The following is a 27,952-nucleotide window of genomic DNA, read 5'->3' on the forward strand; positions in this document are numbered from 1 at the left end:
GCAACTGGAAAAGGAAGAACATTCCAACCCCAAACCCAGCAGAAGAAAAGAAATAACCAAAATTAGGGCAGAATTAAATGAAATTGAAAACAAAAGAATCATTCAGAAGATCAATGAAACAAAAAGTTGGTTTCATGAAAAGATTAATAAAATTGATAAACCTTTGGCCAACCTAACCAGAAATAGAAAAGTAAAATCTTGAATATCATCTATCAGAAACAATAAAGGAGAAATAACAGCAAACATTTCAGATACTAAAAAAATCCTCAATGATTACTGCAAAAAATCTCTATTCCCAGAAATATGAAAACCTGAAGGAAAGCGACCAATACCAGGAAGCACACCACCTTCCTAGACTCAACCAGAAAGAATTAGAAATCTTGAATAGACCTATATCAACCACTGAAATACCATCAACAATATGAAATCTCCCTAAAAAGTAAAGTTTAGGACCAGATGGCTTCACATCTGAATTCTATCAAACCTTTTAAGAGGAACTAGTACCTATATTATACAACATATTCCAAAGCATAGAAAAGAAGGAATACTTCCCAACACATTCTATGAAGCAAATGTCACCCTGATACCCAATCCAGGAAAGGATCCAACAAAGAAAGAAAATTATAGACCAATATCATTAATGAATATTGATGCAAAAATATTCAATAAGATCTTAGCAAACAGAATTCAACAACACATCAAAAAAATTATACACCATGATCAAGTTGGTTTTATTCCAGGGTTACAAGGTTGGTTCAACATATGCAAATCTATAAATCCATAACATCAATAAAATAAGAAACGAAGACCATACGATTCTCTCAATTGATGCAGAAAAAGCCTTTGATAATATCCAGCAACCTTTCATGATCAGAACACTTAAGAAAATAGGTATAGAAGGGACATTTCTCAAACTGGTAGAGGCCATCTACAGCAAACCCACAGCCAATATCATATTGAATGGGGTAAAATTGAAAACATTTCCACTCAGATCAAGAATGAGGCAAGGATGCCCACTGTCTCCACTGCTATTCAACAGTAGTGGAAGTCTTGGCCATATCAATCAAGCAAGAGAAGGTGATCAAGGGTATCTAAATAGGGTCAGAGGAGATCAAACTCTCACTCTTTGCTGATGATATGATCCTATACCTGGAAAATCCCAGGGAATCAACTTCAAAACTCTTAGAAGTGATCAAGGAATACAGCAGTGTCTCAGGATACAAAATCAATACTTACAATCAGTAGCTCTTATATATGCCAACAATAGTCAAGCTGAAAATATAGTCAAGGACTCTATTACTTTTACAATAGTGCCAAAGAAGATGAGATGTCTGGGAATTTACCTAACAAAGGACGTGAAAGATCTCTATAAAGAGAACTATGAGATTCTGAGAAAAGAAATCGTTGACGATATTAACAAATGGAAAAACATACCATGCTCATGGCTGGGAAGAATCAACATTGTTAAAATGTCCATACTACCCAAAGCAATCTACAGATTCAACACAATCCTTATTAAAGCAGCATTGTCATACTTTAAGAACTTGAAAAAATAGTACTTCATTTTATGTGGAATCAGAAAAAAATCTTCAAATAGCAAATACATTTCTCAGAAATAACTACAAATCAGGAGGTATCAAATTACCAGACTTCAAGCTATACTATAAATCTATAGTGATCAAAACAGCATGGTAATGGCAGAAACACAGAATGGTAGATTTAGGAAACAGAATAGAGAACCAAGAGACGAACCCAGCTACTTATCATTATTTGATCTTCAACAAGCCTATCAAAAATATTCAGCGAGGGAAAGACTCCCTATTTAACAAATGGTGCTGGGTGAACATGCTGGCAACCTGTAGAAGACTGAAACTGGACCCCTACCTTTCACCATTAACAAAAATTGATTCTCACTGGATAAAAGATTTAAACTTAAGACATGAAACTATAAAAATACTAGAAGAGGAGGCAGAGCAAGATGGCAGCCAAGTAACAGCTTCCTTGCATCTGGGCACCGTGAGTCTAGGGAGATAGGACTCCAGGCACCTCTGGCTGGTGGGATCTGCCTATCATCACCCCTTCAGAGCTGAAGGAAATGAAACAGTCAATCAGGGAACTTAAAGATGCAATGGAAAGTATCAGCAACAGGTTAGACCATGCAGAAGAAAGAATTTCAGAGGTACAAGACAAAGTTTTTGAGATAACACAGATAGTAAAAGAGGCAGAAAATAAGAGAGAAAGCAGAACGTTCACTGTCAGAATTATGGGACTTTATGAAGCGTTCCAACATACGAGTTATAGGAATTCCAGAAGGGGAAGAAGAATGCCGCAGAGGAATGGAAGCCATACTAGAGAATATTATAAAAGAAAATTTCCCAAATATCACCAAAGATTCTGACACACTGCTTTCAGAAGGATATCGGACCCCAGGTCGCCTCAACTCTAACCGAGCTTCTCCAAGACACATTGTGATGAACCTGTCCAAAGTCAGGACAAAAGAAAAGATTCTGCAAGCTGTCAGGAGTAAGCGCCAGTTGACCTACAGGGGCAAATCCATCAGAGTGACCGCAGACTTCTCTAATGAAACTTTCCAAGCAAGAAGACAATGGTCATCTACCTTTAATCTACTTAAACAGAACAATTTTCAGCCCAGAATTCTGTACCCTGCTAAGCTAAGCTTCAAAATTGACGGAGAAATCAAATCATTTATGGATATACAAACACTGAGGAAATTCACCACAACAAGACCAGCTCTACAGGAAATACTTCAACCTGTTCTGCACACTGACCACCACAATGGATCAGCAGCAAAGTAAGAACTCAGAAATTAAAGGACAGAACCTAACCTCCACACTGATGCAAAAGATAAAACTAAGCAACGGATTCTCACAAAATAAAATGAATAGAATACTACCACACATATCAATTATCTCAATAAATGTTAATGGCTTGAATTCCCCACTGAAGAGACATAGATTGGCTGACTGGATTAAAAAACACAAGCCATCCATTTGCTGTCTCCAAGAAACACACCTGGCTTCAAAAGACAAATTAAAGCTCTGAATCAAGGGTTGGAAGACAATTTTTCAGGCAAATGGAATTCAGAAGAAAAGAGGAGTTGCAATCTTATTTTCAGATACATGTGGATTTAAAGCAACTAAAGTCAAAAAAGACAAAGATGGTCACTTTATATTGGTCAAGGGAAAACTACAACAAGAAGACATTTCAATTCTAAATGTCTATGCACCCAATATAAATGCTCCCAGATTCTTGAAACAGACCTTACTCATTCTGAGCAATATGATATCTGATAATACCATAATAACAGGGGACCTTAACACTCCTCTTACAGAACTGGACAGATCCTCTAAACAGAAATTAAACAAAGATATCAGAGATTTAAATGAGACCCTAGAACAACTGTGCTTGATAGACGCATATAGAACACTCCATCCCAAAGATAAAGAATATACATTCTTCCCATCACCTCATGGAACATTCTCCAAAATTGATCATATCCTGGGACACAAAACAAATATCAACAGAATCAAAAGAATTGAAATTTTACCTTCTATCTTCTCAGACCATAAGGCACTAAAGGTGGAACTCAACTCTAACAAAAATGCTTGACCCCACCCAAAGGCATGGAAACTAAACAATCTTCTGTTGAATAACAGAGGAGTGCAGGAAGAAATAAAACAGGAAATCATTAACTTCCTTGAGCATAACAACAATGAAGACACAAGCTACCAAAACCTGTGGGATACTGCAAAAGCAGTTTTGAGAGGAAAATTCATCGCTTTAGATGCCTACATTCGAAAAACAGAAAGAGAGCACATCAACAATCTCACAAGAGATCTTATGGAATTGGAAAAAGAAGAACAATCTAAGCCTAAACTCAGTAGAAGAAAAGAAATATCCAAAATCAAATCAGAGATCAATGAAATTGAAAACAAAAGAATCATTCAGAAAATAAATGAAACAGGAGTTGGTTTTTTGAAAAAATAAATGAAATAGATAAACCATTGGCCAGACTAACGAGGAATAGAAAAGTAAAATCTCTAGTAACCTCAATCAGAAATGATAAAGGGGAAATAACAACCGATCCGACAGAGATACAAGAGATCATCTCTGAATACTACCAGAAACTCTATGCCCAGAAATTTGACAATGCGAAGGAAATGGATCAATATTCGGAATCACACCCTCTCCCTAGACTCAGCCAGGAAGAAATAGAGGTCCTGAACAGACCAATTTCAAGCACTGAGATCAAAGAAACAATAAAAAAGCTTCCAACCAAAAAACGCCCTGGTGCAGATGGCTTCACTCCAGAATTCTATCAAACCTTCAAGGAAGAGCTTATTCCTGAACTGCAGAAATGATTCCAAAAAATTGAGGAAGTAGGAATCTTCCCCAACACATTCTATGAAGCAAACATCACCCTGATACCAAAACCAGGAAAAGACCCAAACAGAAAGGAGAATTTCAGACCAATCTCACTCATGAATATAGATGCAAAAATTCTCAACAAAATCCTAGCCAATAGATTACAGCTTATCATCAAAAAAGTCATTCATCATGATCAAGTAGGCTTCATCCCAGGGATGCAAGGCTGGTTTAACATACGCAAGTCTATAAACGTTATCCACCATATTAACAGAGGCAAAAATAAAGATCACATGATCCTCTCAATAGATGCAGAAAAAGCATTTGATAAAATCCAGCATCCTTTTCTAATTAGAACACTGAAGAGTATAGGCATAGGTGGCACATTTCTAAAACTGATTGAAGCTATCTATGACAAACCCACAGCCAATATTTTACTGAATGGAGTAAAACTCAAAGCTTTTCCTCTTAGAACTGGAACCAGACGAGGTTGTCCTCTGTCACCTTCACTATTCAACATAGTGCTGGAAGTTCTAGCCAATACAATTGGGCAAGACAAGGAAATAAAGGGAATCCAAATGGGAGCAGAGGAGGTCAAACTCTCCCTCTTTGCTGATGACATGATCTTATACTTAGAGAACCCCAACGACTTAACCAGAAGACTCCTAGAAGTCATCAAATAATACAGTAATGTTTCAGGATATAAAATCAATGTCCACAAGTCAGTAGCCTTTGTGTACACCAATAACAGTCAAGATGAGAAGCTAATTAAGGACACAACTCCCTTCACCATAGTTTCAAAGAAAATGAAATACCTAGGAGTATACCTAACGAAGGAGGTGAAGGACCTCTATAAAGAAAACTATGAAATCCTCAGAAAGGAAATAGCAGAGGATATTAACAAATGGAAGAACATACCATGCTCATGGATGGGAAGAATCAACATTGTTAAAATGTCTATACTTCCCAAAGCTATCTACATATTCAATGCCATTCCTATCAAAATACCAACATCATACTTTCAAGATTTGGAAAAAATGATTCTGCGTTTTGTATGGTACTGGAAAAAAACCCGTATAACTAAGGCAGTTCTCTGTAACAAAAATAAAGCTGGGGGCATCAGCATACCAGATTTTAGTCTGTACTACAAAGCCATAGTGCTCAAGACAGCATGGTATTGGCACAAAAACAGAGACATAGACACTTGGCATCGAATTGAAAAACAAGAAATGAAACTAACATTTTACAACCACCTAATCTTCGATAAACCATACAAGAACATACCTTCGGGAAAGACTACCTATTCAATAAATGGTGTTGGGAGAACTGGATGTCTACATGTAAAAGACTGAAACTGGACCCACACCTTTCCCCACTCACAAAAATTGATTCAAGATGGATAAAGGACTTAAACTTAAGGCATGAAACAATAAAAATCCTCCAAGAAAGCATAGGAAAAACACTGGAAGATATTGCCCTGGGGAAAGACTTCATGAAGAAGATTGCCACGGCAATTGCAACAACGACAAAAATAAACAAATGGGACTTCATTAAACTGAAAAGCTTCTGTACAGCTAAGGAGACAATAACCAAAGCAAAGAGACAACCTACACAATGGGAAAGGATATTTGCATATTTTCAATCAGACAAAAGCTTGATAACTAGGATCTATAGAGAACTCAAATTAATCCACATGAAAAAAGCCAACAATCCCATATATCAATGGGCAAGAGACATGTATAGAACTTTCTCTAAAGGTGACAGACAAATGGCTAACAAACACATGAAAAAATGTTCATCATCTCTATATATTAGAGAAATGCAAATCAAAACAACCCTGAGATATCATCTAACCCCAATGAGAATGGCCCACATCACAAAATCTCAAAACTGCAGATGCTGGCGTGGATGTGGAGAGAAGGGAACACTTTTACACTGCTGGTGGGACTGCAAACTAGTACAACCTTTCTGGAAGGAAGTATGGAGAAACCTCAAAGCATTCAAGCTAGACCTCCCATTTGATCCTGCAATCCCATTACTGGGCATCTACCCAGAAGGAAAGAAATCCTTTTATCATAAGGACACTTGTACTACACTGTTTATTGCAGCTCAATTTACAATCACCAAAATGTGGAAACAGCCTAAATGCCCACCAACCCAGGAATGGATTAACAAGCTGTGGTATATGTATACTATGGAATACTATTCAGCCATTAAAAAAAATGGAGACTTTACATCCTTTGTATTAACCTGGATGGAAGTGGAAGACATTATTCTTAGTAAAGCATCACAAGAATGGAGAAGCATGAATCCTATGTACTCAATTTTGATATGAGGACAATTAATGACAATTATGGTCATGGGGGGGGAACAGAAAGAGGGAAGGAGGGAGAGGGGTGGGGCCTTGGTGTGTGTCACACTTTATGGGGGCAAGACATGATTGCAAGAGGGACTTTACCTAACAATTGCAATCAGTGTAACCTGGCTTATTGTACCCTCAATGAATCCCCAACAATAAAAAAAAAAAATACTAGAAGAGAGTGCAGGGAAAGGACTTGAAAAAATTGGCCTGGGAGAATATTTTATGAGGAGGACCCCCCAGGGCAATTGAAGCAACACCAAGAATACATTACTGGGATCTGACCAAACTAAAAAGCTTTTACACAGCCAAGAGCACAGTAAGTAAAGCAAACAGACAACCTCCGGAATGGGAGAAGATTTTTGCAGGTTATGCTTCCTACAAAGGTCTAATAATTAGAATCTACAGAGAACTCAAACTAATCAATAAGAAAAGAATAAATAACCCCATTTCTATGTGGGCAAGAGACTTGAACAGAAACTTCTCTGATGAAGACAGGTGCATGGCCTACAAACACATGAAAAAATGTTCATCATCCTTAGTCATCAGAGAAATGCAAATAAAAACCATTTTGAGATATCATCTAACTCCAGTAAGATTAGCCCACCTCACAAAATCCCAAAACTACAGATGTTGGCATGGATGCGGAGAGAAGGGAACGCTTTCACACTGCTGGTGGGAATGCAAGCTAATATGACCTTTTTGGAAAGAAGTTTGGAGAATACTCAATGAACTAAAAGTAGTCCTACCATTTGATCCTGCAATTCCTCTACTAGGTATATACCCAGATGATTAAAAATTATTTTACAACAAAGACATTTGCACCAGAATGTTTATCGCAGCCCAATTCATAATAGCCAAGACATGGAAACAGCCTAAGTGCCCATAGATTCATGAATGGATTAACAAACTGTGGTATAAGTACACCATGGAATACTATGCAGCCATAAAAAGATGGGGACTTTACCTCTTTTTGTTTACGTGATGGAGCTGGAACACATTCTTCTTAGTAAAGTATCTCAAGAATGGGAAAAAAAGTATCCAATGTACTGAATACTACTATGAAATCAATATATAATCACCTACACACTTACATGAATTGCAAAACATAACTATAGTCCAGAATGTAGAAGAGAAGGGGGCGGATATGGAAGGAGGGAGGACATTTGGGGGGACCTCACCTAATGTGCATGATGCAATGGTACATTTCAAAACTATTAAGAAATGAGTATAATTGTGATGGATGTGTTACTTAGTTCAATGTAAGCATTTCACATTGTATATCGAAGCAGTACCCTGAACCCCATAAATGCATCAATGTACAAAGTTATGATTTAATAAAAAATAATAATAAAAAAGGAAAAAAAACAATGTTCATCATCATCAAGAAGGGTTTATCCCAGTGATGCAAGGATGGTTCAATATATGAAAATTAATCAGTGTGAAACACCGTATCCACAGAATAAAGGACAAAAACCAGATGATCATTTCAACTGATGCTTAAAAATCATTTAAAAAATTCAATTTCTTGATAAAAACTCTCAAGAAATTGAGTATAGAAGGGAAAAACCTCAACAAAATACAAGCCATATAAGACAGACCCACAATTATTATCATACTGAATGGGGAAAAACTAAAAGGCTTTCCTCTAAAATCTGGAACAAGTCAAGCATGCCCACTTTCACCACTGTTATTCAACATAGTACTGGAAGATCTAGCTAGAGCAATCAGATACTAGAAATAAATAAAAGGCATTCAAATCGGAAAGGAGGAAGTCAAGTTATCCTTGTTTGCAGACAATTGAGTTTATATTTAGAGAAACCCAAAGCATCCACTGAAAAGCTATTAGAAATGATAAACAAATTCAGTAAAGCTGCAGGATACAAAATCAATCTACAAAAAAATCAGTAGCATTTCCTTCTTTTTTTCTTTTTGAGACAGAGTCTCGCTATAATTATTTTCATATTTATTAACTGTCAGTGTGCTCTTTTTATGTAAAAAGGGCTTTCCTCATCAACATATTTAGTGTCATTTATGAGACTCTTAAGATTCCATGCATTGAATCTTTGATTTTACTTAAAAAATAATATTATGTCATGAGCACTTTCTATATATTTATTATCTCTCTCTATCTGTTAAAACTATTGTTTTGATAGCTATACAAGATGTATTAAGGTGATGAATGACTAGATTAATATAAATCTAACAAGAATGTACTGAATCTGTATGCTGAGTATTATGAAACAATTTATCATGTTTCATTGATTTTCATGTCTCTTATACTTAAAAAAATTACATGGCATGTATTTGGTAGGATGTCAGTCAATTTCAATTTGTATGATGACTCCTTGTGGTGAAATTCAGTTTATTCATCTATAATTTCTAAAAATACAGAATTTATATTTGTTTTTTAAAAATATTTTCCTATTTCTCTATTGACATTTTCTATCTGTTCACCCATTTTGTTCATTTTTTTTTCAAATTTAAGGTATTTATAATTGCTTTCAGGCCTTTTTTTTGGCTAATTCTAACATCTGAGTCATTCTCAGGTCTGCTTCTATAGGCCTGTTGGTTATAAGGTGTGGGCTTTTGTTTTGATTCAAAATACTTAAGAATTAAATACAAAGATTAAGAAGTAAATAAGCCCTACTAATATTTATGTATTAATGAACTAATCTTTGTCTGTTTATTTATAATGTTTGATAAAACTTAGTACACTAGAGTTGAGATTCTAAGTTATAATATGTGAAAGAATAAATTGGTTTAAAGCTGTTAATGTTTAAATTTTACTTATTTTATAAACAGTAGAGAAACAATTAAAGGCATTTAAGACTCATTTATTTAGAACTTAATACACTTAGAAATATTACTTAAATACTCTAGAAGTGTCTCTTTGTTAATGAGATAATTGAAATACTTTAAAAAATCGACTGTGTTAAATTTAAAAATTCAATCTGAAATAATTAAAGCATTTAATTAAATTTGTAAATGAGACCAAAATTAATCCAAGCTCCTTATAAGTGATTATTAAAATTCTCTAGATTTACAAGGAGAATAAGAGAATGATTAGTATTTTAAATTGAAGTGAGGCTTTGCATTTGTAACTTTAATTAATTGAACAATTAATTTTAAGCCAACATTCTAAATGAGTATTTATTGACATACATTAAGTGCATGAGGTTGGAGTCTGCAGGATTTGGTCAAAATTGCTCCAGATCACAATTCACTTAATATCTGTCATCTTCAATTTTTAATCTGTAAAATGGGAATAATAATACGTCCCAAACAACTCTAATGATGATGATAATGATGATTAACCATGGCATATTTTTAAGGAGAGTTAGAGAACATCGTGCACAGTATGATTACATTTTTTGGCTGAGAAAGATAGATAGGTGTAAAAACATCTCCAGGAGGCTACATGGGTAACTTTAATTTTTCCATCTAATTATCTATCATTTCTAATTTTTCTTCAGTGTACATTCATTATATCTATTCATGTATGTGTATATTTGCAACAAAAATGTTAGTTGCCATTCATTATTTTGTAGGTTGGGATTTTAAATAATTTTTACTACTTGTTTCTTAATATTATTAATTTTTTTGTTGAATAGATGTAACATATAATTAGAACAAACATACTCCTGAGCATTTTAATATCATGCAAGAGATATTTTCCCTTAGTTTTAACCACTAGGGTTCAGGGAGAAAGAAAGAGGTCCTGCTCCGTATCATCCACTAGCACAACCATCAAATTATTCAAAAATCCTTTCTTAGTGGTTCTCAGTAGAAGCACCTTCACTTAATGAAGAACATCCTAGAATTTATTTGTCTTGAGGTTGGGTGCTGACTGTTCCCCCATACATGCTTTTATTACTGCCAGTGAATATGGTCTTGCTTCATGCTATAAAAGAGGCATGTATCTGGAGAGAAGTTTTAGGTAGGAGAAGTCTTTGAATCCTTTCCTTATCTTCTTTGGCCACCCCTTTTCACTTTCCACTCTCTCTTACAAAGACTCGAACTACTCTTGAGGCCTCCTAAATCTCCCTGAGAGTACATCTCCAAATCTCTCTCTCTTTTTTTTTTTTGTAGAGACAGTCTCACTTTACTGCCCGCCACAACGCCCGGCTATTTTTTTGGTTGCAGTTTGGCCGGGGCTGGGTTCGAACCCACCACCCTCGGCATATGGGGCCGGCGCCCTACTCACTGAGCCACAGGTGCCGCCCCCAAATCTCTCTCTTAAACTCCTTCCTCTTCCCAGGACCCAGGCTGGACTATCCAAATGTCTACCAGATGTTCCCATCTCAAATCCAGCAAATAAAATACCGAGCTTCATGGCCTACGAACTAGCTTTTCTCCTTTTTTCTTTTCTTTCTTTTCTCTAATCTTTCTCTCCTTTTCTTGTGAGCTCTTTCTTCCCTCTCTCTCTCTCCCTCCCTCCCTCCCTCCCTTCTTTCCTTCCTTCTTTCCTTCCCTTCCCTTCTCTTCTCCTCTCTTTTTCTTTTTTGTCCTTATAATGGTTAACAGGACCTCCTTAGCTTCACCTCAGATTTCATTTCTCCCTGAGGCTTTTTCTACTTTTTTCCCCCCAGTGAATAAACCCTCCCTCACCTGGGCCATTGACTCTCCATTGCATCTTGGACACACACCTCTAGAGCACCTGTTTCTTCGCACTTTGCTTACATAGTTTTGTCGCTGACAAGATTGTATGTTCTTCAAAACCAGGTATGCTCAGTATTGACCACAATACCTATTAAGACGGTCTCGTTTCTTCATTGTCTTAAAGCAAAAGCAATGCTCTATGAGCCTTAACATTTTTCTCCTCCTACTTGGCAGAGGCAAATATTCTTAACAGATGAATACCAAGTAATATAGGTAGATACTCCAAGTATGGGCTGAACTTAGTGATTCACTTCCAAAGAGTAGAGTATAGAAATGGAAAAATAATAACTTTATTGCATAGAAAACTGGCAAACACTCCCTTCATCAAATGATGAAGGTTAACATCATTGGTAATGTCATGTACTCATACGATGTTATAAGAAGACCATTTCATCTTTGTGGTATTCTTCCTCAAACCTATAACCGTGAAAAAGCATTGGACAAATCCAAATTGAGGGACATTTTCTAAATACCTGACAAGTACTTCTCAAAATTGTCAAGGTTTTTAAGGAAAAGAAGGGAGAAAGATTGAGAGATTGTCACAGACCAAAGGACACTGAGCAGGTATAATAACTAACTAGCAGGTAATGTGAGCTCTTGGGATTTGAGCCTGAAACAGAAAAGAACAGTAATGGAAAAACTTGTGAAATCTGAATTAAATTCACAGTTTGGTTAATAATAATGTTCCAATGTTGGCTTTTTAGTTTTGACAAATACACCATGGCAATTTGATAATAACATTTGGAAAAAGTGAAACTGGGTAAAGCCTCTCTCTGTGCTGTATTTTCAAGTTTGCTGTAATGCCTAAAATTATTCCAAAATAAAAAGTTTATTTTAAAAAAGAAAACCTGGTCCTCCATATACGACACCCTGTCTTTGACCAAAAGGCCAAACATCTCTATCTGCATACAAATAGAATTCAGTTAGTTAGACACTATACAAAATTTAGCAATTAAAGCAACAATTTATTTTTATTCCATACTGATTATATGGTCAGTGCAAGAGAATGCCAATTGCCTGCCTCTCTGCCTTCTTCACTAACAGAACCCACATTGGCACCCAGCTAAATGGCTACATTTACCTGTCTCCCTTGTAGCCTGGGGTGACTCTGTGACTGACCATGTCCCTTCCCCTTTTCTGCTGGCTGGAGATTTAGAAAAGGAAGGCTGTGAGGTCAGCTCACTGAGAGTGACAGAGCAAGTAAGGAGTGTGAGCCCGGGCATGGTTAGGATCTCCACTGACACAGATTGAACACACCCAGATTTTTAGGTATATATGAAAGAAAATAAAAATGATCTGTAATTTTGCCATCTAGGAAATAGCTTGTTTTGACATATCTAGTATCATTTATGAGATAAATGGATACACATGAGATTTTTAAAGAAAATCCTAAATCCTCCTAGAATCCTATATGTAAGTTTTATATCTTACTTATAAAACTTTATATTATATCACTGGCACTTTCTGTATTTTTAAAAGATAGCTTTTGCATGTTTGTGTAATGTGCATTATAGTGATAACTAAGATGAGTTTGGTGTCACACGACCTTTGCTCACATCTTATTTAGCCCACTGACAAGCTATGTGATCTCAGACAAGTTTTGCCACCTTTCTGTAAGATGGAGATGTGTGAAGGGCTTACCTTTGAAAGTTATTGGGAGGATTACATATGTTAATGCACGTAACGTCTCCAGCATGGTGACTGGATCATAGTACATTCCTATTTTTTTTTTTTATTGATACAAAGTCTCACTTTTTTGTCACAATTGGTAGAGTGGTATGACATCACAGCTCACAGCAACCTCAAACTCTTGGGCTCAAGTGATCCTCTTGCCTCAGTCTCCCAGGTAGCTGGGACTACAGGTGCCTTCCATGATGCCTGGCTAGTTTTTCTATTTTTGGTAGAGACGGGGTCTCACTCTTGCTCAGGCTGGTCTCCACCTCCTGAGCTCAAGCAATCCACCGATCTCGGCCTCTCAGAGAACTGGGCTTACAAGTGTGAGCCACCGCGTCCAGCCATCATAGTACATTCTTAATAAACAGAAACTATTTTGATTATTATTATCATCTTTTCACCATTATCCATTCTTGGAGAATTCATCTGTCAGGGTTTCACTACGAAGAGGGTGTCCTTAGGCTCTGATTACAACCATTTTTCCCTCTCTCCTTCCATCTAATGGTAGTAGTAGTGTTTTCTCACTCTTGCTAATGTTTGGATTATTTAATTTCTCCTATTTTGTTTTTTAGCTTTCCTATCACCTTTGTAATAAGTTAAATTTCCCTGTATTAAATTTCTTCCATTCTTTGTACTCACCTAAATCTGAATAGTTCTGTTGCAAACAGACCCAGGACTGGCACAGTCCCTTTTACTATTCAACATTTATTCTTCATCTATATGTAGAAACTTCAAACATGGGGTCCTTCTCTGCTACAAATGAAGGTGCTTTCTCCTTCTTTCCCCTAACAAGAGAAAGGGTAAATCGCGTCAGCTATTATATCCATCTCAATTTCAAGATCTCCAGGTGAATTCTAGTCCTTCCTGTCTAGTCTGAATGTTGCTTCTCATGGTCTACTGAACTCGTTGTAAAATTAAGCACCATCGACACTCCCTATATAAAATATACATAGATCCTTCGGGTCTCATTTCTATAACTGGTCACAAGGCCATAATTGATAGTTTATCATTTTTATTCCACCAACTCATTCTATGCTGCCCTGGCCTTCAGCCTGCACCTTGGCTAGTTGGGGTTATTTACTTGGTGAAAAATACCTTCACATCTGAGTGACCTGAATCTTTGGTATCCCTGGGCTTTGTTGAGTAACCATAGTCTTTAACTGGTCTCTAATACTTGACATGTAATTACTTATGTTTAAACATTTCCTGATCCTAAGTTGCATCACAGTGACTCCTTAGAGTGACTCCAGATGCAGTGGATACAATTATAAGAGAGACTCTGCCTAACAAATGCAAACATTGTAACCTAATTCTCTGTACCTTCAAATTAAACTGAAACAATAATAAACAAAAGAAAAAAAGAAATGAAAAAAAACCCCCCAAATATGAAAGATGTTAAGGTATTCCCTGACTCTGAGATTTAAGCTGCTCCTAAGGATGCAATTTAAGTATCAGATACCTTTTGCGGGATGGAGTTTGCATCCTAAAAAATGCAACAGAATGATTTTCTAATCATTTGTAAAAGGAGAATTTAAAAAAATCAGATAATTCCTGATTACTGTTCAAAACAATGACAATATTATTTTCACTATTGTTACCTTCTGCTCTTAGCCTGTCATTGAACAGAGATAAACTATACACTTATAAATTACGTGTTAAATTGGGCATGCTAAGTATATTATTGGACATACAACATTGACAGCAAGTTTCGAAAGTTGAGTACAGCAGTTCTTTTGTCTTTTATTGCTGAATCATATGCAAGATATTCAGAACCTCCTAGGATTAATTCCCATTCTCTATTTCTAATTTTTTTTAAAACTAGGGTGTTTCCTTGGAAATAAAATAGAGAAATGTTCATCTGCTTGAGAGAACAATCTGTATACAACATCTTGTATGAACTTAGGTCAAATACAATCAAGACGGAATCATTTATATTGTATTTTCCTATTGACAGCAAAGACTGTTTTGGACTTTCTTTACAAAATAAGAATTCTTCTGATGCCTCCTTTCTAAACTAACACACACACACACACACACACACACACAGAGCTATTTAAATGCTTTGCTTTATATTCTCATAGCTAATGTCTTAAGGCTTAGTGTATACGTGAGGTAATGTTGATGGTTAACAATAGTGGGTGTAAACAATACACAGTGATGCACAGAAAAACAATATTTCAGTCAATGATGGACTAAATATATGATGGTGGCCCCATAGGATGCCCTATAGAGTTGTTTAATTTTTATCTTTTATACCTCATTTTTGCTGTACCTTGTTCTCCTATGTTTAGATGCATTTAGATACACAGATACTTAGCACCATGTTACAATTGCCTACAGCTACGTGCAGTAGCATTCTGTCCAGGTTTGTAACCTAGGAGCAATAGGCTATACCATGTAGCCAAAGTTTTTTGTAGGCTGTACCATCTAGGCTTGTGCAAGTCACTCTATGATGTTTGTTTCAGGATGAAATCATCTAACGATGCATTTCCCAGAACTTCTTCCAATCCTTAAGCATGCACGACTGTATCTCCAATATCCTTCTTGACAATTTCAAGTCTTTCTGGGTGACTTCTTGACAGATCTGATTATTTGATGGTTGCTGTTTTTAACCTTATAAATTGACAGGAGATGTGTTGGGTTTACCATTTTCTTGTCTTCACTCATGCTTGCTTCAGTGATCTTTGATCTGAGATGCCCTTGGAGGTCCAATTTTATAAAATTTGTCTGGCTTGAGAAGGTTATGTAAATCAAAAGGACATGATTTAATCTGCAATTCATGTGACCTGGTGCCATAAATTTCAGCGCATTGCCTTAAGCTGGAAGAGAAAAATCTCCAGGGTGCCATTTTCAGCTGCTCTGAGTTGTAGAGCCACCTCTGATCCCTGGGCTTCCTGAGCTTCTGTGGGTAACATGTGGCTGTTGCACGCTGGGGTGAGAGTGCTAATGTCAATTGGGTTACTGCAAAATTGTGCAGGGGTAAAAATACATTCCAACGCCCAGATAGACTAATAGATTTTAATGTAAGAGTGTAGTAAAATTTTTTGGTATGGCTTCAGAGTCTACCTTGCAACTAACCTTAAAAACCCACCACAGTGATCTGAAAAGACTATTGAAATATTTCCTCCCTTTCCCATTCCTTATCGGTGTGAGGCTAAATTATCTTTATATACTTCTGCCAAACAATGTATCCTAACAAATTAAATACAGAAGCAGATATCAGAATCTGTCTGTCTTTTATCTGGTCAGACATTTGTATAGTATCAGTTTCGTTTTCTCATGAAAATTTTTTTGTGTATTGGAAAATATAGTTATTTCTAGTAAAATATATGTTTTGTATTAACATGCAATGGGCTTATTGGATTTTTTATTTTATTTTATTTTTATATTTATGTTACTTAATTTTTTAAAATTTCAGAATGTTATGGAAGTATACATGTTTTGGCTTTTGTATGGTTTGAATCAAAGTTATAAGTGTGCCCATCACCCACATAGTGTGCATTGTACCTGTAAGGTGTGAATTTATCTGTCTCCCACCTGTTCGATTTCCATTGAGCTTTACTTCCATATATGCACGTGAGTCTTGATGGATAGTTCCAATTTAATTGTGAGAACGTGTGTTTTTCCATTATGGTGATACTTGATGTAAGAAAATAGCCTCCAGTTCCATCCAGCTTGTTAACAAAAGGTATTAATTCACCTTTTTTATGGCCAAGTAGTACTCCATGGTGTACATATACAACATTTTATTAATCTGCTCGTGTACTGATGGGCACTTGAGTTGATCCCACATCTTTGCAATTGTGAATTGTGCAAAAGAAACATTTGATTGCAAGTGTCTTTTGATAAAATGGCTTTTTCTTCTGTGGGGAAATATCCAGTAGTGGGATTGCCAGATCAAATGATAGGTCTACTCTTAGTTCTTTGAGGGATCTTCACACTGCCTTCCACAGAGGTTATGCTAGTTTGCAATCCCACCAACCGTGTGTAAGTGAACTTTTCTCTCCACATACATGCCAGCATCTATTGGTTTGGGACTTTTTGATAAAAGCTGTTTTCCCTAGAGTTGGATGATATCTCATTGTGGTTTTTTTTTTATTATTAAATCATAGCTGTGTACATTAATGCGATCATGGGGCACCATACACTGGTTTTATAGACCATTTGATGCATTTTCATCACACTGGTTAACATAGCCTTCCTGGCATTTTCTTAGTTATTGTGTTAAGACATTTACATTCTACATTTACTAAGTTTCACATATACCCTTGTAAGATGCACCACAGGTGTAATCCTACCAATCACCCTCCCTCTGCCCACCTCCCTCATTGTGGTTTTGATTTGCATTTTCCTGATGATTAGAGACATTGATCATTTTTTCATATGTATATTAGCTGATGGTCTATCTTCTTTTAAAAAACTTCTGTTCATGTCTTTTCCCCACCTTTTAAAGGGTTGTTTGATGTTTTTTCTTACAATTTGCTTGAGTTCTTTGTAGATTCTGGCTCTTTATTGGATGTAAAGCATGCAAATATTTTCTTCCATTCTGTAGGTTACTCTAATGATTGTTTCCTTGGCTGTGCAGAAGCCTTTTAATTTAATCAAGTCCCATTTAATAATTTTTGTTGTTGTTGTGATTGCCTGTTAGGGTCTTCTTCATACATTTTTTTGCCTAGACCAATATCTAGAATAGTTTTCTCAACATTTTCTTCTAGAATTCTTATAGTTTCATGCCTTAGGTTTAAGTCTGTTCATCTTGATTAATTGTGAGTGGTGAAAGGTGTGGATCCCATTTCAATCTGCTACATGTGGGTATCCAATTTTCCTGGCACCATTTATTGAACAGAAATTCTTTTCCCCAGTGTATATTGTTGCCTACCTTGTCAAAGATCAGATGGCAATATGAGGATGGTTTAATCTAATGTCTCTGTTTTTTGTGCCAGTAGACACTATAGCCTTATAATATAGCTTGAAGCTAATAAAGTGATGCCTCCTGATTTATTGTTTTAGCTAAAGGTTACTTTGGCTACTTGAGTTCATTTCTGGATCCATATGAAACACAGAATTATTTTTTCTAGATCTGTGAAAAATGACATTGGAATTTTAATAGGAATTGCATTACATCTGTAAATAACTTTGGGTAGTATAAACATTTTAGAAATTTTGATTCTGCTGTTCTCATGAGCATGACTTGTCTTCCCGTTTGTTACCATCCTCTGCGATTTCCTTCCTCAGTGATTTGTTGTTCTCTTGATAGAGATCTTGCACCTCCTTTTAAAATATATCCCTAGGTATTTTATTCTTCATTACTATTTTAAAGGATATTGAGTCTTTGATTTGATTCCCAGTTTGACTATTGCTAGTGTATTTGAAATGCTACTGACTCGTGTACATTCATTTTTAACCTGAGAGTTCTCGGGATTTATTCACAAATTCCAGTAGTCTCTTGGCAGAATCTTTGGGGTTTTCTAGATATAAGATCATATCATCAGCAGAGAGTGATCGTTTGACCTCTTCTTTCCCTGTTGGGATGCCCTTGATTTCTTTCTTGTGCCTGATTACTCTAGCTAGGACTTCCAGCACTATGTTGATTACATATAGAAGTGGTGACAGTGGGCAACTTTATATAGTTTTATCTCTTAGCAGGAGTACTTTTAATTTTTCCCTGCTTAGTATAATGTTGTCTGTGGGTTTTTAGTGTATGAGTTGCATAATTTTAAGGTATGTTCCATCTATGCCTATTTTATTAAGAGTTCTCATTGTAAAATGGTGCTAAATTTTGTCTAATGTCTTTTGAGATCTTCATATAGTCTTTTATATATATATATTTTTGCTTCTGTTTATTTGGTGAGTCACATTTATGGATTTACATACGTTAAGCCATCTTTGCATCCCTAGGATGGAGCCTACTTGGCCATGATGTGTTATTATTATTTTTTTATGTGCTGTTGAATTTGATTTGCTAAAGTTTTATTGAGACATTTTGCATCTATATTCATAAGGGATATTAGTCCATAATTCTTTTTTTCCTTCTATCCTTTCCTGGCTTTGGTATCAAGGTGATACTGGCTTTACAGAATGAGCTGGGGAGGATTCCTTTCTTTTGCAGTATGGGTGCCAATTCTTTGTAGGTCTGGAAAAATTCAGCTGTAAAACCATCTGATCTAGTATTTTTTCATTGTTGTAAAATTTTTTATTGCTGCTTCAATGTCATTACTTAATGTTGGTCTCTTCAGGAGTTCTATTTCTTCCTTGTTGAACCTAGGGAAGTTGTTTGCTTCCAAGAATTTGTTCATTTTCTTAATGTTTTCAAGTTTACACACAAAGAAATTTTTATACTATTCAGAAATGATATTTTGTATTTGTGTGGTATCAGTTATAATATCTCTTTTTCATTTCTTAATGATGTTATAGATTCCTTTCTTTCTTTTCTGTTTCTGGTTTATCTAGTGAGAGATCTACCAGTTTTGATTATCTTATCAAAGAACCAATTTTTTGTTTCGTTAATCTTCTATATAATTCTTTTGTTACTGATTTCACTTGGTTCTGCTCTGATTTTAGTTATTTTCTTCTGAGTTTGGGATTTATTTGTTCTTCCTTTTCTAATTCCTTGAGATGATTCATTAGATTGTTAATTTATAATCTTTTTGTCTTTTTGATGTAGGCATTTGAGGCTATAAATTTTCCTCTTAGGACTGCTTTGGCTGAATCCCACAGATTTTTGATAACTTGTGTCTCTGATATAGTTTCTTTGAGGAATCTTTTGATTTCCATTTTAATTTTCTCCTTGACTAAATAATTGTTTAGTGGTAGGTTGTTTAATTTCCATGATTTTGTGTAGTTGAATGTTTCTGTTGGAATTGATTTGTAATGTTATTTCACTGAGTCTGAGAAGATGCATGGTATAATTTCTTTTTTTCTAAATTTATTGAGACATGTTTTGTGGCCTAAGATGTGATCAATCTTAGAGAATGTTTCATGTGCTGACAAGAACATATATTCACTAGCTTGGAGGTAGACTGTTCTGTAAATCTACCCATTTGTTTGGCCCATTTATTCTACAGTTCCCATTTAAGACCAGTGTTTCTTTGTCTATTTTCTGCTTGTATCTTCTATCCAGCTGTCAGTGGGGTGTTGAATTCCCCAGCTATTAGGATGCTGTTATTTATCACTTTCTGTAGATCCAGTAAGGTTTACTTTATTAATCTGGGCACACCTGAGTTAGGATCATAAACATTTAGGGTTGTATGTTTTCTTCTTGAATTGTTTCATTTGGCATTATATATTGACCATCTTTGTCTTTCTTTACTATTGGTGATTTGAAGTATGTGTTATCTGAAATGAGAATGGGTACAATAGCTTTCTTGTGGTTTCTATTTGCATATAATATTGTTTTCCATTTCTTCACCTTAGGTCTGAATGAGTCCTGTGCATTGGGTATATTTCATCGAGAAAATAGATACTTGGGTAAAAATAGATACTTGGCTTCTATTTTTCTTTCTTTCTTTCTTTTTTTTTTATTGTTAGAGATTCATTGAGGGTACAATAAGCCAGGTTACACTGATTGCAATTGTTAGGTAAAGTCCCTCTTGAAATCATGTCTTGCCCCCATAAAGTGTGACACACACCAAGGCCCCACTCCCCTCCCCCGTCCCTCTTTTTGCTTTTCCTCTCCCCACCATAACCTTAATTGTCATTAATTGTCCTCATATCAAAATTGAGTACATAGGATTCATGCTTCTCCATTCTTGTGATGCTTTACTAAGAATAATGTCTTCCACTTCCATCCAGGTTAATACAAAGGATGTAAAGTCTCCATTTTTTTTAATAGCTGAATAGTATTCCATGGTATACATATACCACAGCTTGTTAATCCATTCCTGGGTTGGTGGGCATTTAGGCTGTTTCCACATTTTGGTGATTGTAAATTGAGCTGTAATAAACAGTCTAGTAAAAGTGTTCTTATGATAAAAGGATTTCTTTTCCTTCTGGGTAGATGCCCAGTAATGCAGGATCAAATGGGAAGTCTAGCTTGAGTGCTTTGAGGTTTCTCCATACTTCCTTCCAGAAAGATTGTACTAGTTTGCAGTATCACCAGAAGTGTAAAAGTGTTCCCTTCTCTCCATATCCATGCCAGCATCTGCAGTTTTGAGATTCTGTGATGTGGGCCATTCTCACTGGGGTTAGATGATATCTCAGGGTCGTTTTGATTTGCATTTCTCTAATATATAGAGATGATGAACATTTTTTCATGTGCTTGTTAGCCATTCGTCTGTCATTTTTAGAGAAGGTTCTATTCATGTCTCTTGCCCACTGATATATGGGATTGTTGGCTTTTTTCATGTGGATTAATTTGAGTACTCTATAGATCGTAGTTATCAAGCTTCTGTCTGATTGAAAATATGCAAATATCCTTTTCCATTGTGTAGGTTGTCTCTGTGCTTTGGTCATTGTCTCCTTAGCCGTACAGAAGCTTTTCAGTTTAATGAAGTCCCATTTGCTTATTTTTGTTGTTGTTGCAATTGCCATGGCAGTCTTCTTCATGAAGTCTTTCCCCAGGCCGATATCTTCCAGTGTTTTTGCTATGCTTTCTTGGAGGATTTTTATTGTTTCGTGCCTTAAATTTAAGTCCTTTATCCATCTTGAATCAATTTTTGTGAGTGGGGACATGTGTGGGTCCAGTTTCGGTCTTTTACATGTAGACATCCAGTTCTCCCAACACCATTTATTGAATAGGTAGTCTTTCCCCCAAGGTATGTTTTGTTTGGTTTATCAAAGATTAGGTGGTTGTAAGATGTTAGTTTCATTTCTTGGTTTTCAATTCGATTCCAAGTGTCTATGTCTCTGTTTTTGTGCCAGTACCATGCTGTCTTGAGCATTATGGCTTTGTAGTACAGACTAAAATCTGGTATGCTGATGCCCCCAGCTTTATTTGTATTACTAAGAACTGCCTTAGCTATATGGGTTTTTTTCCGGTTCCATACAAAACGCAGAATCGTTTTCTCCAAATCTTGAAAGTACGATGTTGGTATTTTGATAGGAATGGCATTGAATAGGTAGATTGCTTTGGGAAGTATAGACATTTTAACAATGTTGATTCTTCCCATCCATGAGCATGGCATGTTCTCCCATTTGTTAATATCCTCTGCTATTTCCTTTCTGAGGATTTCATAGTTTTCCTTATAGAGGTCCTTCACCTCCTTCGTTAGGTATATTCCTAGGTATTTCATTTTCTTTGAAACTATGGTGAAGGGAGTTGTGTCCTTAATTAGCTTCTCATCTTGACTGTTATTGGTGTACACAAAGGCTACTGACTTGTGGACATTGATTTTATATCCTGAAACATTACTGTATTTTTTGATGACTTCTAGGAGTCTTGGGGTTGAGTCTTTGGGGTTCTCTAAGTATAAGATCATGTCGTCAGCAAAGAGGGAGAGTTTGACCTCCTCTGCTCCCATTTGGATTCCCTTTATTTTCTTGTCTTGCCTAATTGTATTGGCTAGAACTTCCAGCACTATGTTGAATAGTAAAGGTGACAGAGGACAACCTTGTCTGGTTCCAGTTCTAAGAGGAAAAGCTTTCAGTTTTACTGCATTCAGTAAAATATTGGCTGTGGGTTTGTCATAGATAGCTTCAGTCAGTTTTAGAAATGTGCCACCTATGCCTATACTCTTCAGTGTTCTAATTAGAAAAGGATGCTGGATTTTATCAAGTGCTTTTTCTGCATCTATTGAGAGGATCCTGTGATCTTTATTTTTGCCTCTGTTAATATGGTGGATAACGTTTATGGCCTTGCATATGTTAAACCAGCCTTGCATCCCTGGGATGAAGCCTACTTGATCATGATGAATGACTTTTTTGATGATAAGCTGTAATCTATTGGCTAGGATTTTGTTGAGAATTTTTGCATCTATATTCATGAGTGAGATTGGTCTGAAATTCTCCTTTTTGTTTGGGTCTTTTCCTGGTTTTGGTATCAGGGTGATGTTTGCTTCATAGAATGTGTTGGGGAAGATTCCTTCTTCTTCAATTTTTTGGAATAATTTCTGCAGCGCAAGAATAAGCTCTTCCTTGAAGCCTTGATAGAATTCTGGTGTGAAGCCATCTGAACCAGGGCATTTTTTAGTTGGAAGATTTTTTATTGTTTCTTTGATCGCAGTGCTTTAAATTGGTCTGTTCAGGAGCTCTGTTTCTTCCTGGCTAAGTCTAGGGAGAGGGTGTGATTCCAAATATTGATTCATTTCCTTCACATTGTCAAATTTCTGGGCATAGAGTTTCTGGTAGTATTTAGAGATGATCTCTTGTATCTCTGTGGGATCAGTTGTTATTTCCCCTTTATCATTTCTGATTGAGGTTACTAGAGATTTTACTTTTCTATTCCTCGTTAGTCTGGCCAATGGTTTATCTATTTTATTTATTTTTTCAAAAAACCAACTCCTTGTTTCATTAATTTTCTGAATGATTCTTTTGTTTTCAATTTCATTGATCTCTGATTTCATTTTGGATATTTCGTTTGTTCTACTGAGTTTAGGCTTAGATTGTTCTTCTTTTTCCAATTCTATAAGATCTCTTGTGAGATTGTTGATGTGCTCTCTTTCTGTTTTTCGAATGTAGGCATCTAAAGTGATGAATTTTCCTCTCAAAACTGCTTTTGCAGTATCCCACAGGTTTTGGTAGCTTGTGTCTTCATCGTTGTTGTGCTCAAAGAAGTTAATGATTTCCTGTTTTATTTCTTCCTGCACCCATCTGTTATTCAACAGAAGACTGTTTAATTTCCATGCCTTTGTGTGGGGTCGAAAGTTTTTGTTCGAGTTGAGTTCCACCTTTAGTGCCTTATGGTCTGAGAAGATAGAAGGTAAAATTTCAATTCTTTTTATTCTGTTGATAATTGTTTTGTGTCCCAGGATATGATCAATTTTGGAGAATGTTCCATGGGGTGATGAGAAGAATGTATATTCTTTATCTTTGGGATGGAGTGTTCTATGTGCATCTATCAAGCACAGTTGTTCTAGGGTCTCATTTAAATCTCTTATATCTTTGTTTAATTTCTATTTAGAGGATCTGTCCAGCTCTGTAAGAGGAGTGTTAAAGTCCCCTGTTATTATGGTATTATCAGATATCATATTGCTCAGAATGAGTAAGGTCTGTTTCAAGAATCTGGGAGCATTTAAATTGGGTGCATAGATATTTAGAATTGAAATGTCTTCTTGTTGTATTTTTCCCTTGACCAATATAAAGTGACCATCTTTGTCTTTTTTGACTTTAGTTGCTTTAAATCCACATGTATCTGAAAATAAGATTGCAATTCCTTTTTTCTTCCGGGTTCCATTTGCCTGAAAAATTGTCTTCCAACCCTTGACTCAGAGCTTTAATTTGTCTTTGAAGCCAGGTGTATTTTTTGCAGACAGCAAATAGATGGCTTGTGTTTTTTAATCCAGTCAGCCAATCTATGTCTCTTCAGTGGGGAATTCAAGCCATTAACATTTATTGAAATAATTGATAAGTGTGGTAGTATTCTATTCGTCTTATTTTGTGAGAGTCCACTGCTTAGTTTTATCTTTTGCATCAGTGTGGAGGTTAGGTTCTGTCCTTTAATTTCTGAGTTCTTACTTTGATGCTGATACATTGTGGTGGTCAGTGTGCAGAACAGGTTGAAGTATTTCCTGTAGAGCTGGTCTTGTTGTGGCAAATTTCCTCAATGTTTGTATATCCGTAAATGATTTGATTTCTCTGTCAATTTTGAAGCTTAGCTTAGCAGGGTACAGAATTCTGGGCTGGAAATTGCTCTGTGTAAGTAGATTAAAGTTACATGACCATTGTCTTCTTGCTTGGAAAGTTTCATTAGAGAAGTCTGTGGTCACTCTGATGGATTTGCCCCTGTAGGTCAACTGGCGCTTACTCCTGGTAGCTTGCAGAATCCTTTCTTTTGTCTTGACTTTGGACAGGTTCATCAGAATGTGTCTTGGAGAAGCTCGGTTAGAGTTGAGGTGACCTGGGTTCCAATATCCCTCTGAAAGCAGTGTGTCAGAATCTTTGGTGATGTTTGGGAAATTTTCTTTTATAATATCCTCTAGTATGGCTTCCATTCCTCTGGGGCATTCTTCTTCCCCTTCTGGAATTCCTATAACTCGTATGTTGGAACACTTCATAAAGTCACATCATTCTGACAGGGAACGTTCTGCTTTCTCTCTCTTCTTTTCTGCCTCTTTTACTATCAGAGTTATCTCAAGAACGTTGTCTTGTACCTCTGAAATTCTTTCTTCTGCATGGTCTAACCTGTTGCTGATACTTTCCATTGCATCTTTAAGTTCCCTGATTGACTGTTTCAGTTTCTTCAGCTCTGCTATATCCTTTTTATATTCTTCATATCGTTCATCTCTTATTTGATTCTGTTTTTGGATTTCCTTTTGGTTATTTTCCACTTTATTAGCAGTTTCCTTCATTGTTTCCATCATTTCTTCCATTGTTTTCAACATGTGTATTCTAAATTCCCTTTCTGTCATTCCTAACATGTCTTTATAGGTTGAATCCTCTGCAGTAGCTACCTCATGGTCCCTTGGCGGGGTTGTTCTGGACTGGTTCTTCATGTTGCCTGGAGTTTTCTGCTGATTCTTCCTCATGAGTGATTTCTTTTATCTGCTTCCTTGCCCTAATTTTCCTTTCACTTCCTCTTGCTCTTTAAGTTCTCATGCTTGTGAACTTAGGGTTTAATGAGTCCTGTTGGTACAGGACCAGAAGGGTGAGAAAGTTGAAGAGCAAGAAATGGCTGAAAGAAAGGAGGACCGAGTGCAAAGAAAAAAAAATAGAGAAAGGAGAGGGGGTGGGTGAAAGTAATATTGACAAAAAGAAGGGAGGCACAGAAAGTGGGAGACAGAGCAATATAGGTGTACAGTAGGGTACTTTGACACAACCTTAAAAAAACCCCACCTTCTGGGGGTGCCCAGTTGGGTGGTTCCCTTGAAGTTAGCAGCTCTTTGCTAACCTGTTCAGACACAGTACCCCACCTCCACCAAGTAGAGAGGAAGGACAAAAATGCTACAAATCAAACCAAAACAAGCAAACGGAAAACTTTACGGGATAAAATTGGGTGAAAAACCAAATAGTAGTGGTAGAAACACTAGCAAAAATGAAGTTCTAGTTATTGAAAAAGGCAGCAATGGGAAATTATAATTAAACTAGAAAAATTGAGAAAGAAAAAAGATCTGTATGGAAAAGGTTGAAATTAAAAAAGAAAACAACATCAGCAACATCAAAAGCAACAACAACAAAAAACACAAAAGAACCCCAAAAAACCAAAAACAAAGCAGTATGTATATATTGTTGAATATTGTCTAGGCAACACATGGTCTTCTGGGATATGAGATGTTAATCACAGTTCTTATACGATTGGAGGCTGCTGATTTCTCAAACCCCAGCAGGTAGACACCCTAAATCTCTCTTCAGCCCACTTAAAAGGCACTTTGAACTTGTAAACTTGCTGAGCAGAAGTTTTCCCAGGAAAGTGCTCGTCATTGGAATCACTGCTAAATTGGCTATCCACTTACCCTGTGTGCCAAAACCGGTCTCACTCTGCCCCTGAGGGTTAGGGCTGTGAGGCCGCTCAGATCCCACCCTGATTCAGTCACTAGGTTACCAGTTCCCACCTGATTCTAGCTCTGCGACCCTGATGGCGGAGCTTGCCAGGGCAGATCACTCACCACGGCTCCCTGTTGCCCACAGCCAAACACTATTAGCTCCGTCCGGCTCAGCTGCTCATACTGGGGCCCTAGACAGCGGCCAAATTTCTCCACACTCCTGCTCAGGCTCTCCCCAAGGCAGTTCAGCTGAGTGCCAAGTCCAAAGACACCAGAACAGTTCACAGGTAAGGCCTTTCCAGTTTGCAGTCTTGCTGCTACTGACCTTACAGTTGTGGGCGGGTTTAGACCGATTGAACACATGTGACCACTTGCCGGTTTTCCACTGTTTTAGTCCTCCTCTTGGGGTCCAGAAGTCTCTCGCTGACTCCCTGTATCCTCACAGGGGTGATGATAGGCACATCCCACCAGCCAGAGATGCCTGGAGTCCTATCAACCCAGACTCACAGTGCCCTGATGCAAGGAAGCTATTACTCGGCCGCCATCTTGCTCTCCTCCCCCTATTTTTCTTTTTAAAATCCATTCAGCCAGCCTATGTCTCTGGAGAAGGGAAGTTAAGCCATTCACATTTATTGAAAGAATTGATAAGTGATAAGGTTCTGTTCATCCTATTGCATAGAACCTTATTGCTTTGTTTTACCTCTTGAGCCATCATGATATATGGGCTTTAAGCTTTAGCTTTTAGGTGATTTCACACTAGTAGATATCTACCATTCTGGTTGATGTACGATACAGATCTGAGTACTTTTTGCAGGGCAAGTCTAGTCATAACAAATTCCCTCAATGTTTGCTTATCTAAAAAAGACTTAATTACTCCATCACATGTAAAACTTGGTTTTGCTGGATACAAAATTCTAGGCTGGTAGTTGTTCTGTTTAAGATGATTGAAGATGGGGGCCCACTTCCTTCTGGCTTGCAAGGTTTCTGCTGAAAAGTCTGCTGTTATCCTGATGGGTTTCCCCTTGCAGATCTGGGTGCTTATAGAATTTTTCCTTTCATTTTGACTTTGGCCAGATTGATTACTTTGTGTCTTAGATATGACCTATTTTCCAGGACTCTTTCTGGTGTTTGATGAACATCTTATATCTGGATATCTGAATCCCTGGCTATATTAGGGAAGTTTTTCTCAATAATTTTCTCAAATAGATTTTCTTTTTTTATAGTGCTTTCTTCTGCTCGCTTGGGGATACATATAATTTGTATGTTTGTTCACTTTGCATAGTCCCATAACCCTCTA

The sequence above is a fragment of the Nycticebus coucang genome, chromosome 6, assembly GCF_027406575.1.
Source record: "Nycticebus coucang isolate mNycCou1 chromosome 6, mNycCou1.pri, whole genome shotgun sequence".
NCBI lineage: Eukaryota > Metazoa > Chordata > Mammalia > Primates > Lorisidae > Nycticebus > Nycticebus coucang.